The sequence below is a fragment of the Impatiens glandulifera genome, chromosome 6 (assembly GCF_907164915.1).
Source record: "Impatiens glandulifera chromosome 6, dImpGla2.1, whole genome shotgun sequence".
Lineage (NCBI taxonomy): Eukaryota > Viridiplantae > Streptophyta > Magnoliopsida > Ericales > Balsaminaceae > Impatiens > Impatiens glandulifera.
Genome location: NC_061867.1, coordinates 46,205,349 through 46,219,527, shown reverse-complemented (window position 1 = coordinate 46,219,527; position 14,179 = coordinate 46,205,349).

The following is a 14,179-nucleotide window of genomic DNA, read 5'->3' as shown; positions in this document are numbered from 1 at the left end:
CCTGCATGTCTTGTGTTATGTCTGTCTCAGGCTCTCTTTCACTCTTGAATCTTGTAACGTTAAAATCTCCCATAATAACCCATGGTTCTTCGTCCGTAATGCTTCTTCTTAAATCATTCCAAAGTGTCTTCCTCTCTGTCCCAGAGTTGCTTGCATAGACTACCGCAAAAAATATTTTTACCCTTGTCATCAGATTGATAACCTCTGTCAAAATAACTTGCTTGCTTTCAAAATTTTTCTTGATTTCAACCATTCTTTTATCCCATCCTACCCAGATTCTACTTTTAATCTCATCAGAGTTATGAATAAATTCCCATTCTTCTTTAAAGCAACCTTGGGCAACATTCTCTATTTGACTTTGTCTGACTTTTGTTTCAATAATTCCAAATACTGTGATTTCATTCTTTTCTGCTATTCTTCTAACTTCTCTTCTTTTTATGGGGTCATTTAACCCTCTAATATTCTATGTCATTAAGTTCATTAATGAAAAGAAGATGTTCCAGCTTTACTTCCCCTTCCTTTACTTTTTCTTCCTTTCTGTTTTTCCCATATAGCAGGGCTATAAGGAATTGTATTTTCCTTAATTTTCTTACCTTCTTGTTTTGGGATTTTTGTGTTTCTCTGGTTAACTTTTTTTTGAATTGGAGATTGTACAGTTTCAATCGATTCAGCTGTCTCTTCTTTATCTTTCCCATTTCCTTCACCCACTTCCCCTTTCTTGCTTTCTCCCACACTTTCCCTTTCCACAACCTCTTCGGTATTGATTCTTGCTTCCAGTTCAAGTTTCTTTGTTACCTCTTCATTCTCAGCCTTTGATTCTGAATCTCTTACCACTCTATCTTCCTTCCCCTGTTCTTCAAAACCATGTTCTGAATTTCCTTCATTATCTTGATCCTTCTGTTTACTCAATACTGATTCTTTAGTAACCATTTTCTGTCTTTCATTCTCAACCTTTTCCTTTTCCAACATTTCTTGTTCTTCTTTCTGTTTCTTTTCTGTCTCTGTCTTTGTCTCTTTCTCGATCTTCTTCTTCCTTTCTTCTTCAATTATTTTCGGGCACTTGTAACAGACATGTTCGAATGTATTACAGTCAAAGCATCTATTCGGCCCACTCATATGAGATTCTCATAATTGTGGGTTCACCTTTTCTGTCTGTTACCGTCATCTGGTATGGAAGATTTGATCTCGGGTGTATCTCAATGCACATCCTAGCATAAGTCATATGCTCACATTTTTCTATAGTTGAGTCCATGTAGAGTGGACTCCCCAATAGGCTCGCAAAGTGACTTAATGCTTCAGGGTTATACATGTGGGGAGGGATGTTGCGCAATTGGAACCAGATTTGCGCAGTTTCTTTGGGCTTGTTATTCATCATTTTTTAAGACATGTAAAGAAATTAATAATAATTTAATTAATTAATTGCTAAAATTAATTTATAAAAATATTATTTATTTATAAATATTTTAGATAAAATTAATATTATTTAAATCTAATTAACTTAAAATTAGTTTTAGTTTATAAAAATTAAGTTTAATATAAACTTAATATTAATATATATATTATCCTATCGACACTCACTTAACATTTCAATTGACCCTTATCTTGTGTTGGTTTTAGTTTGTAAAAATTAAGTTTAATCTAAACTTTAATGTTAACATATATTTTATCCCCTTAACACTCACTTAACATTTCAATTGACCCTTATATTGTGATTCACACTTTTTTATATGTCTCTTTTATCCTCTCGACAAATCACGCATCAATCTTAGTCGACCTCAATTGATGACACACCTCTTATCTCTCGTTAAACTCAACCACTAATCCCTCAATTGACTCTCATCTTGTGACTCACATTTTTCATATGTCTCTTTATCCTCTCGGCAAACCACTCACTAATTATAATCTTGTGACTCACACTTTTTCATATGTCTCTTTATCCCTCGACAAACCACTCACCACTCTTTTTTACTCTCACTTTAACAAATCAATAACCAATTTCTCAATTGATCACACACCTCTTATCCATCGTCAAAACTCAACCACTAACCCCCAACTAACCCTCATCTTGTAACTCACATTTTTTCATGTCTCTTTATCTCCTTATATGTCTTTTTATCCTCTCATCAAATCACTCACTTACCATAATCTTGTGACTCACACTTTTTCATATGCATTTTTATCTCTCGATAAACCACTCAACAATCTTAGTCGACCACTCTTTTACCCTCACTTCAACAAATCAACAACCAATCCTCAATTGATCATAGATCTCTTATCCAACGTCAAACCAACCATTACTTACTAGCTGACTTTCATCTTGTGACTCACACTTTTTCATACGACTCTTTATCCACTCGGTCGATAATCCACCCACCACCCAATCTCTATCTCGTGACCTCACACATTCTGATAGGATCGGCGGCACTAATAGAGACGGTGGTCAGACTATTGTTGACGACTTCGGATAAACAGTTTGATAGAAATCCTGTTAGGGATTAATATCTCTTTCTATTCTTCACAAACCTTTGCAAACTCTTGAACGATTCAAGTGCGGAAACGTTTGCTTAGGTTTGAAGCTAAAAACCAAAGAAGGAGAAGATGACAAAATGTAAATAACACAGCAGATTTTTTATGGATGTTCGGAGCAAACTCTCATACGTCACCCCTTCTTCCAACCACCAGAAGGATTCACTATGCTTTTTAATCAAATACTTTGATGACTAGTTAACACTCTGTTGAACAGAACAACCTCTGTTCAACTTACAACACACTGTTAATGACTATCAAATAGTCCAATAACTTATCTCTCAACTTCACGTAGTGATTTACAAAATACACTTGAGAATAAAATATCTAGAGAGAGTAAGTTGATTCAAGAAATCAAGCTTCTAGAAATCTATTGATTCAATGAGAGAGAAATCTTCAGATTCTGTCTTATTTTCTGCTTCTCTTCATCTTCATCCTTAGGCAGCAATATATTCTTGAAAAGCTTCAACGGTCGAATCCTCCTTTTGGATACGTGGCAAGCATCCATTGGAAGGCCGCCCATAGTACACAAGTACTGCAGGCATTATGCATATGGAACGTGGCCGTACCAACCTGGTAGTGCACCGAATATTCCATCAGAGATGTACCTGCAAAACAAGTAATATGATGAAAATTCTCTTACGTGCATTCGATGGTTGATTGCATATAGCTGTTGTACTGATCTTCACTAGAAAGTGGAGCAGGAATAGGGTACAGCTATAGCACGTGGGTAGGCGGATGCTAGTTTCAAACATACTGCTTAAGTTGAGCATTAGACGTATTTCAGTTAGACGGATTATAAAAACCAGTCTAATGAAATTTAAACATCCCCGTATAATAACAGAGTCTATTAGACCGCCTGGTCTAATAGAATTAGACTTACGTCTAATTACAATCACTTCAGACTAATCTGAAGGAGTTAGACTTATATCTAACTTTTACTTAATTAAACTACACGTCTAATTATCCAATAACCATTAGACTGCACGTCTAATTCCGGTTTTACCCCAGACTTGTCTGAAGGAGTTAGACTTATGTCTAACTTTCACAATCTATTAGACTACACGTCTAACTCCACTGAGTTAGACTGCACGTCTAATTCCGAGATCTATTAGACTGCACGTCTAACTCCACGTGTTAGACTGCACGTCTAATTCCGAATTCATTAGACTGCACGTCTAACTCCACGAGTTAGACTGCACGTCTAATTCCGAATTCATTAGACTGCACGTCTAACTCCACTAGTTAGACCCCCATGTCTAACATTAGACGTTTTTCATAAAATCGGTCTAACTCCGCGTTGACTTTCAGCTGTGCCTGCAAATTAACAAAATTTTAATTATTAATTCTGCACCTGGTGAGATTCAAACCTAGGTCACTTGTATGACAGGCGAGCATGCTTACCACTACACCACTTAAAATGTTGATATCTAAATATATATTTATATATTTGATATGACTAACAATTATTGAACTTAGTTTTATCCAAAAACTATTTCATCAATCATCAAATCAAAATTGTTAATTTATTTTTAAATCAATTAAAAATTTCAACCCAACACATTCAAATGCTCGCCAAACCAACCACTAATTCTAACCTCACACTCGACAAACCACGTCCCACCACCCGACCTCCATCTCGAGACCTCACACTTTTAAATGCTCACCAAACCAACCACTAATTTCAATCTCACACTTTCAGATATCTCGTATCCTTTGTTTAAAAGTTGCACCACAATATATTATAGTCAAGAATGCATTCTTAAAATCTAAATTTACATGTTTGGGGATTTGAAACCTACTCTTAAGCAAAGAATGTGAATACTTTAACCACTAAACCACTTGAGATTGTTAAAATAGTTTTATTATTTTGTGTATGTATATATATTTTATATTTAATATTTATTACTAATTAATTAATTTTTATATTAATTAAAAAATTATTTATACTATGATGAAAAATAATATATATATATATATGGTAAAGAAAATAAATTAATTAAAAAAAGAGAGAATAGAAGAGAGAAATATATATATATATATATATATATATATATATATATATATATATATATATATATATATATATATAACAGGAGAGAAAAGAAAGAAAATACTTATTCAAATTGATAATTATGCTGAGCTTAATTTTTAAATAGCATTTTATATATATATATATGGTAAGGAAATATATATGAAAAAAAATTTAATTAAGAAATAGAGTGAGCTTAAATTTTATTAGATTTTAAGTAATATATATATATATATATATATATATATATTGTAAAAAAAACAATTATGTTTATTAGTAAAAGTTGATTTATCAATTTTTTTTTAGCTCGATCAAATAATTACTTTTTTCATCTACTTTTTATTTTAAAAAAAGTTTCTTTAATTAATCACATTTTTAATATTAAATAAAAATATAAAAAAAAAATATTTTGACAATTTTAGAATGATTATGAGTGTGATGGTGTTGGTTATAGTCATAAAATAATAGTTTTTAAATCATTTGATTTATATATATATATATATATATGTTTAATTTGAATTTGTTTGATTTATCGAGTCAAAAGATGTGGTTAATTTGAATATATATGTGAGAGTAAATTGATATTTCGATTGGATCATGAGTTGATTTGCCCATAAACTTGAAAACGGTTAAAAATAAAATTAAAAATACTATAAGTATGTTTTGAACTTCCAACTTAACAAAAATAAATGCAACTTTTTAACCAACTAATCTAATAAAACTTTATATTTTAAATTCAATACCAAATTTAATTAACGTGAGATATTTTTAATAATATATGTTCAACTTTTTAACTAACTAATAAATATATATATATATAATAATGCTTAATTTAAATTTGCTTGGTTTGTCGGGTTGAAATATGTGATTAATTTGGATATATATGTGAGAGTAAATGAATACTTGGATCGGATCGTGGGTTAACCCGTCCATAAATTTGAAATAGTTAAAAATAAAATTAAAAATATTATATGTATGTTTTGAACTTGTAAAAAATAAGTATAACTTTTTAAGAAAGTGTGATTGGATGTGGTGTACCGAGGGATAATAGGCCGATAACAATTAATAGTGATTAAAAAAATATGAATAAAATATTTGATTGACCAAAGTATGAGATCACGAGTTTAATGTCGATTAAGATTGATTGTTTGTTTTCCTAAGGATAAGAGACGTGTGAAAGTGTGATTACGATGTTGATTGTCAAGAGATAAGAGGTCAGTAATAAAGGATCATGAGGTCATGAGATTAGAGGTCGATTGAGATTAGTGGTTGGTTTGTTAAAAGATAAGAGGCGTGTGAAACTATGATTGAGATTGGTGGTTGGTTTTACGAGGAATAAGAGGCGTTTGAAAATGTGATTGAGATTGGTGGTTGGTTTGCCGATGGATAAGAGGTGTGTGAAAATATGATTGAAATTGGTGGTTGGTTTACCGAGGGATAAGAAGTGTGTAAAAGTGTGCTTAAGATTGATGATTGTTTTTTCGAGGGATAAGAGACTTGTGAAAGTGTGATTGAGATATGGTTTGTCAAGGGATAAGAGACCGGTAACAAAGGATTGTGAGGTGACAAGATTAGAGGTCGATTGAGATTGATGATTGGTTTACCGAGGGATAAAAGGTGTGTGAAAGTATGATTGAGATTGGTGGTTGGGTTGCCGAGTAATAAGAGGCGCGTGAAAGTATGATTTGGATTCATAGTTGGTTTGTTGAGGAATAAAAAGTTGTTAATATTAGGATTGGTGGTTGATTTGCCAAGGGATAAAAATGTCGGTAACAAAGAATTGTAAAATCACAAGATTAGAGATCGATTGAGAGGTCGATTGTGATTGGTAATTGGTTTACCGATGAATACAAGACTAGTAATATTGGAATTTGTGGTTAGTTTGTCGAGGGATAATAAGTCGATTCAAGTCGGTGGTTGGTTTCCTGAGAGATAAGAGAGGTGTGTAAAAGTGTGATTGACATTGGTGGTTGATTTTTTTTGGGAGATAAGAGCCGTGTGAAAGTGTTTTTATAGTTAGAAAATATTTTTAGCTTATTTATAAAGAGTGAAATGTTATTTGTGAATTTTATAAAAAAAAATCAAAATTTCGATATTTTTTATATATGCATATATACAATTATAAATAAAATTCATCAGTCATAAGTAGTCTAATGGTTAAAGTGATCACCTTACATATTTAAGACTAAAGTTCGAATATTTGCAAATGCAAATTTGAGTGAATTATATTTGTTTAATAGATAATGCGATGGTGGTATATGTAGGTATAAATATGAATAAGTGTTTGAGAGGATAGTGTGATGATAGTATATGTGAGTATAAATTTGAATAAATTATATGTGTTTGAGGGGATATATGGGTAAAATTTTGAATAAATTATATGTGTTTGATGGGATAGTGTGATAGTGGTATATGTGGGTACAAATTTGAATAAATTATATATGTTTGAGACGATAGTGTGATGGTGGTATATGTGGGTGCAAATTTGAATGAATTGTGTGTTTGAGACGATAGTGTGATGGTGGTATTGAGTGCAAATTTGAATGAATTATATGTGTTTGAAGGAACAGTGTGATGATAGTATTTAAGGGTGAAAATTTGAATGAATTATGTGTTTAAGGGGATAGTGTGATGGTTGTATATGTGGATACACATTTGAATGAATTATACATGTTTGAAGATATATTGTATTGGTGGTATATGTGAGGGTAAATTTTAATGAATTATATGTATTTGAAGGGATAATGTGATTGTAGTATATATGAGTGCAAATTTGAATTAACTATATGTGTTTTAGTGATACTTCTATTTTATAATGAATCTATTTGTTTCCTCAAATTTTCAATATGATGTAAGATTCCATTGAAAATATTGTTAGATGCGATTGAAAAGTTTTGCTCATAGTTAATTAGTTGGTCGTGCATTAATATAGTGATATATGTGTGTGCATAGGCTTAGTTCTTCACATTGAGCATGCATCATATTTGGTTATTCTCAATTTGATATATTTTTTATAATCCATATCTCTAATATTCAAGCATTTTATCAATTTAGTCAATAAAAGTGAGCTATATATACCATATGAAAATGTATCATATGAATAATGGATGGAGAAGATGTTAATTAAGTTACTTCAATCATCACAAAAAATTAAGAATGTAGAAGTTATGAAAATGATTATTGTGAAAGAAGATGAATTAAAGACAACTTATAGACACAATTATACTATCAATGTTCGCATGGTGATTGCTACTAATAACACACATACTTTATCAGATGATACGTCTCTTTTGTTTGTTTATAACAATGAAAATGAAAATTTTGTGTGTATACTAGAAAATTTTGTTTATACAACATTCTCACAATATTCTTAGTCAAAATATTATTTATTTAATTCTTAAAATAATTTTAATTTTTTTTATCCATGAAGTCTTTATGAATTCATACAACTTTATTGTTGTAGTTATTTACCCCGAACTTTCAAACTATCATCTTTAAAGGCTCCATTCAGTTAGACTTATAGAATCATATATAACTGAGGCCATTGTTCTTGAGTTGGAGCTCATGAACAACGGTCAGTGGCTAAAGATAATTCCAATTAAATTTTAATTTCTTACGAATACTCAAATAGATAATTAGAAATGATCAATTAATAAATGTATTATAAAAGAACAATGACAAGGACAATGACCGATCAATTCACAATTACGAAAGCTAATACTCGAGAGAGAAAAGCAATCAGTGAAAATCAAAATTATTTTAAAATAAAGTTTTTGAACTTACAAACATGTGAAGAAGTTCTCTACAAACTCTAAAGATCTTCCTATAGCTTCAGAATACAATAAACGACAAAAAGGGTTAGAGGTTGACTACGTGGTCGAGCAAAATGTCCCTTAGTAAGGTTGTGAGGTCGACAATGACAAATAATTCGGGTTTTACTTAATTTTTAAGTTTAAAGTTATGTTTTTGTCTGAAAATTAACACGCGATGTTTACATTATGAATATAATGATTTAACAAAATGAGTTTTTTGAGAAAAAAAATGTCTACAATGTTATAAATTTTTCTTCTCCAACTCATGAATCCTGTAAATAAATTCACATATAATAATATAAATGTCTATCATAATTCTATTTAGTATAATATTTATATTTTTATTAATTTATATTATTTAAAATTGTTTTTTAGAATAAATTATATTATAAAATGATTAACGTCTTAAAATTTTGTTTATATATATATATATATATATATATATATATATATATATATATTATTTTTGGGTATATAACGAGTATCTAAATTACTGTAAAAATAAATGTTTCATATTCAAATGATTTGTTTGATATGGATTAATTGGATTCAATTATTCAAATAATTTAAGGTTAATTTTTTTATTAAATAATTTAATAATTAACTAATATGTTTTATATTCTTTATAACTTTTAAAATATATATCAAACACTATAGATATTACAATTATTGATCCAAGATTGTGGTCCAAAAACTGAATTAATATTGTCAGTAAAATAAATAAATTTTACAGCATTAAAGTTCTATTGTTGTCAAACACTAAGAATCATACATATGAGCATTTAATAACATGATTAACAAACAATCCTTAAACTTCAAAATTTCAAATCAAACGGGCAGAAGTTGTTGTCTCGAATATTTAGATAAAGAACGGAGTTGATTTAAAATTATAATAGAATAATTCCTAATATAAAAGAGTTTTATTCTATTAATTATGAGAAAACCATAATCATTTTGTATAAAATTGGAAAATAATTGAGACAAATATAAATATATGAACATTGAAGGCTAGAGATGTGAATAAATGAGAGATGTAGTTGACTTTAAATTGGATCACATTATTATTTAAATTATGAAGTTTAATTCTCATTACATAAAATACATTAGGTAACTATAACAAATACGTGAATTTAACCTTTTAAAAATTATATTAAAATAGTTTGATATATGTTAAGTAAATTGACATTTTTCTTCCAAATAATATTTGGGAAGAATATTATATTTATAACTTTCCTTGTAAATATTTTTTATATTTATCATCTAACTTAAAATATATCATTTTAACACTTAATCTTTAATATTGTTGTCAAATTTACACTATAATAGACGGAATTTATAAATTCCGTTAATATTTTGACAGGTGAACAACACATAGTATAATTAATTTGCCACGTCAATATCTATTTTTTTTTATTTTTAACAAAATAAAAAATTACAATTTTATTAAAACAAACAGACTGTTAACTTCTCTTCTCTCAGTCTTCTCTTCCACTCTATCTAATGAAAATCCACCCAAACTTTAGTCTCTCATTTCAATCCGATCCGTTACTAGTCAAACTTCACATTCTTGTTTCAGATTTCTTGATAATTGATGATGATTTGAGCAAATTCTTCTTATTCCCGGACATTCACCACTATTTCTACTCAAACTTCACATTTCTGATTTAGGTTTTTGACAATCGATGATTATGTTCACTAGTTCTTGCTATTTCTGCGACGCCACTATTTCTATGCAAATTTCACATCTGTTTTCAGGTTTCTTGATGATTTATGATGATGTGAACTGATTTTGTTTCAGGTTTCTTGATGATTGATGATGATATGAACTTGTTCTTTCTCTTCCTGTGATATCCGTCATTTCGTTCTGGGTGGTGACGTGGGGATTATGTTCATCTGGAATCGCGACAGGCTGTTGTTCGTCTTCTGGAGTCGCGACATGTTTGTATTCATTGAAAACGGGTTCTCTAGCTCATGAACTATGTGTTAGAAATCTTGTCTTGAAATAACAGAAAAATATATATACATACGATGTTACAAATAAATAAAAATAAAATAAGATATACGAAGAACAATATCACCGTATTTGATGGTTGATTCGAGGCATGTGTTAGACACATTTCCCTTAAAACAGTTCCACCGTCTCCCCGTGTGCTAGAGCTTATCACAGATGGCTGTCTCCCAGGGTACAACGAATCTAGTAGTGATTCAGCACCAGAATCACTACACAACGAGCTTGATAAAGTACCTGAACTATCACCGGGTTTCAACGGAAAATATTGAGCGAAGAACTCGAAGAACACTCACAAAACAAGAAGAAGACTTTTGGAATTCTAGAGTGAGAAAGAAAGAAAATGATGAAGTGATGTGTATTTTTTGTCCATTGGATGGTGTGGGATAGAATGACTATTTAGATTGTTGAAATAATAAACAGTTAATTAAATCATCAATTGATCCAACGGTTGGCATTGTTTGCCTCTTCATTTGCCTTAATATTTCTTCTTAATGAAGGGTAATTGTTTGCCAAAATTAATGAAGACATTTATTTTGCAATACTCACGTTACATGGTTTTTTTAATATGTTAATAATAATATTAAATTATCATAACAATTAATAATAATAACAAACTCATGTAAGTCACGCTATAAATTAACAACATTTTGTTAATTGGTCATCAAGGCATTTTAATTAATTAATTTAAATTAATTAATTCAAACATTTGGATCAAATTTCACCATTTAATTCACGTTTGAATTTCATGTGAATTTGATTTAATTTTATTACCCACATTCTAATTTCCATTCATTAATGAAATTTATAGAATTAGTTTAAAAATTCCAACAATCCCCCACATTAATGGAAATTGAAAGATTAACCCGGTGAAGGTTCAATAGTTGAATTCTACATAGGATAGGTAGGTGTAACCCTTTGAACCTTCCCTTGTGAAAGCATATAACTTTACTAGCTGATTAGTAGACTCGATGTCCTTGAACTATTCTGCCTTTTGTGTAAACGATTACACACTTTCACATAGAATTCTCCCTGATACATGTCAAGCTCTCATGGATGTGTCTATTTTGGCCATGGAACACGCGCCTGGTTTTGTGAGAGGGTCTAGAATTGAGCCGTGCAATTCTTTCGAAGCGGCCCCACTTCTCCCTCACATAGATGATCTCTTTGCTCACAAAGAATCATTAAAAGCGATATGCTTATCCTCGTCAAAATATATATTGTTTCGTTATAGGATTAATCCTCAACAATAACTTTCCAAGTCAGTACAATTAGGTTGTCCCATTGAGCCTAGTTCTTGGGATCTCCAGTCTGCATAGGTTGGGTTTTCCTTCATACCAACTTATAGTAGGCTAATGTCTCAAAAGACTTCAAACTATCTCTCTATTCAATAATCTGATTAGTGGATCCACAATGTTATCTTTGACTTACATAGTCAAATTTGATAACTCCATTAGAGAGTATAGTATAATGACATTATGTCTAAGACGTGTATGTCTAGACTTGTCACTGACTCTAAGCTTGTCCAATTTCTAATTACTATCATAATAATTAGAAATTCCAATTTCTAATTACTATCATAATAATTAGAAATTTATGTTGGTACATTCTTAGTTAACCTTGGAACATCTTCTAATAATAAGCATAGTCATTCATACATGCTTATCATTTAATTTTTTATGAAAATATTGTTTACTTGACTAACTAGTAGACAAAATGTCTTTGAACTATTCTGCCTTCGTGTAAACGATTATATATTTTACATAAAAATATTTTATTTTTCGACATAAGTCAAAAATATAGATTATAACGTTTAATCTATCCATCATAAATTTCTTAGAAGATTTCCATACGTAGGTTGCACTTCTAAGTGTAAACATATTCACTTTAAGACGTAAAGTCTTTCATTTAATAATATCAATATATCATTTGATAACAACATGATATTTCGTTTAGTGCAATTCATATCCTTTATGGATTTAATCATTTTTATCGTAATTTTCAACGATAAAAATATCATACAAAAGACACGTAATGAAATAATTTTCATTGTCTTCATGATATATATAATTGTCACATCCACTTTTTAATAAAAGTATGATCAAATTTTCATATCATTATTATAAAATTTGTTATAAGTCATATCAAGACTTTATAAACTTTCTTTTTCATTTATTTCATAAAATCTTTTTGAAGACATTGGTTCTTCAAAGTTTTATGAAAATAATGTCAAAATATGACACATTTCTTGATTTCAAAATCCTCAAATATAAGATATTGATTTGAACACCAACTCAGCAAATATAAACAAGACATTTTCTTGTTATTTTCTTTCTTTTTGTAAAGTTGCGCAACTTTATCTTTTATAGAGAACATATTTCTCTAACAATAAATTATCTTTTTATTTATCATAATATACACAATTATTTTTGTGTTATAATCAATAAAAATATTTGCCCCCACATTCGTGTTGGTACCATTTTTTTTTTAAATCACACACTTATATGATTTAAATCAATGATTTTCTAATCAAGAAATTGTCACACAATTCTTTTACAAATTTCTTTTGTTATACTTATCATACAATGAATAAGATAACTATATCATAAATATTTAATTAAATAAAATATAATTTATATACAAGAGATTCGAATGTTTATTCATATATAAATCATTCTTCACATAATCTCTACATAAGAAATTAAAATATTTAATCAATTAAAATATTTATTTCAACACTTAATTTCTATAAAAGAAATTAGAATATTTAATCAAATAAATATTCACCGTATCACATGATTTCTACAAAAGAAATCATAATATTTCAAGCATCTTTGACCGAAGTCGCTCAAATATTTATTTCTGGTTGCACGTTTGCATCCCATAATATCGGCACGTTTGCCACATTATTCTCAAATCAAACAAGACTTTCCTTGTAATTATTTGATTTCAAAATTATCAAATTACGTAAGTCTTAATGATGCGTTGAACAATGTATATCATAATATATTATATTAAACCAAAATTAATATATCTATATATGATATTGTATATTATTGCTTCATGAATTTTTGTCACCACAACAAAACAACTATAATATATATAGTCAATAACATAGAAACGTAATCAAATAAATAATATGTCATATATTATTAAACAAATATATATACAATTTCATTTATCATTAAATATACGTTTAAAAAATACATGATAATTAATTAGAATATTAATTATTACACTTAATTAGAATGTTGATCATTTATCTTTAATCAAATATAAAACTACCTAATTATATAAATAAATATTCATGTCATCAATTATTCGTTTCTTAATTAATTAGGTGACCTTTAATATTCTATAACAAATCTTTGTGAATCAAAGAACTCATGTGACAAATTTCAAAATTATCTATTAAAATAAAAATAGATAGGAAATAAATCTTAATTTATACATATATAAATTTCTAGATAATCATACTTATTATGAATAACATTAACATGAATCATCATATTATTAGCTAATATGCATGATATATATAAATAATCACTTAGAAATATAATCAAATAAAACATAACTACAAACGTACCTCATGTCTTAATCGAAGTAATTACATTATCGTGTTATGAACGATAATCCACGTGAAGCGACAATGCTCAAAACAAATCTAGGCGGATCATTCTCACCGAGATAATTCTTGCGAAAATATTTTGACTTACATAATTGTCTCTTCAATGCATTATTAGAATAAGTTCTAAAACAAATAACTTATTTAATCTCATTATACATATGACCTTCATTTTC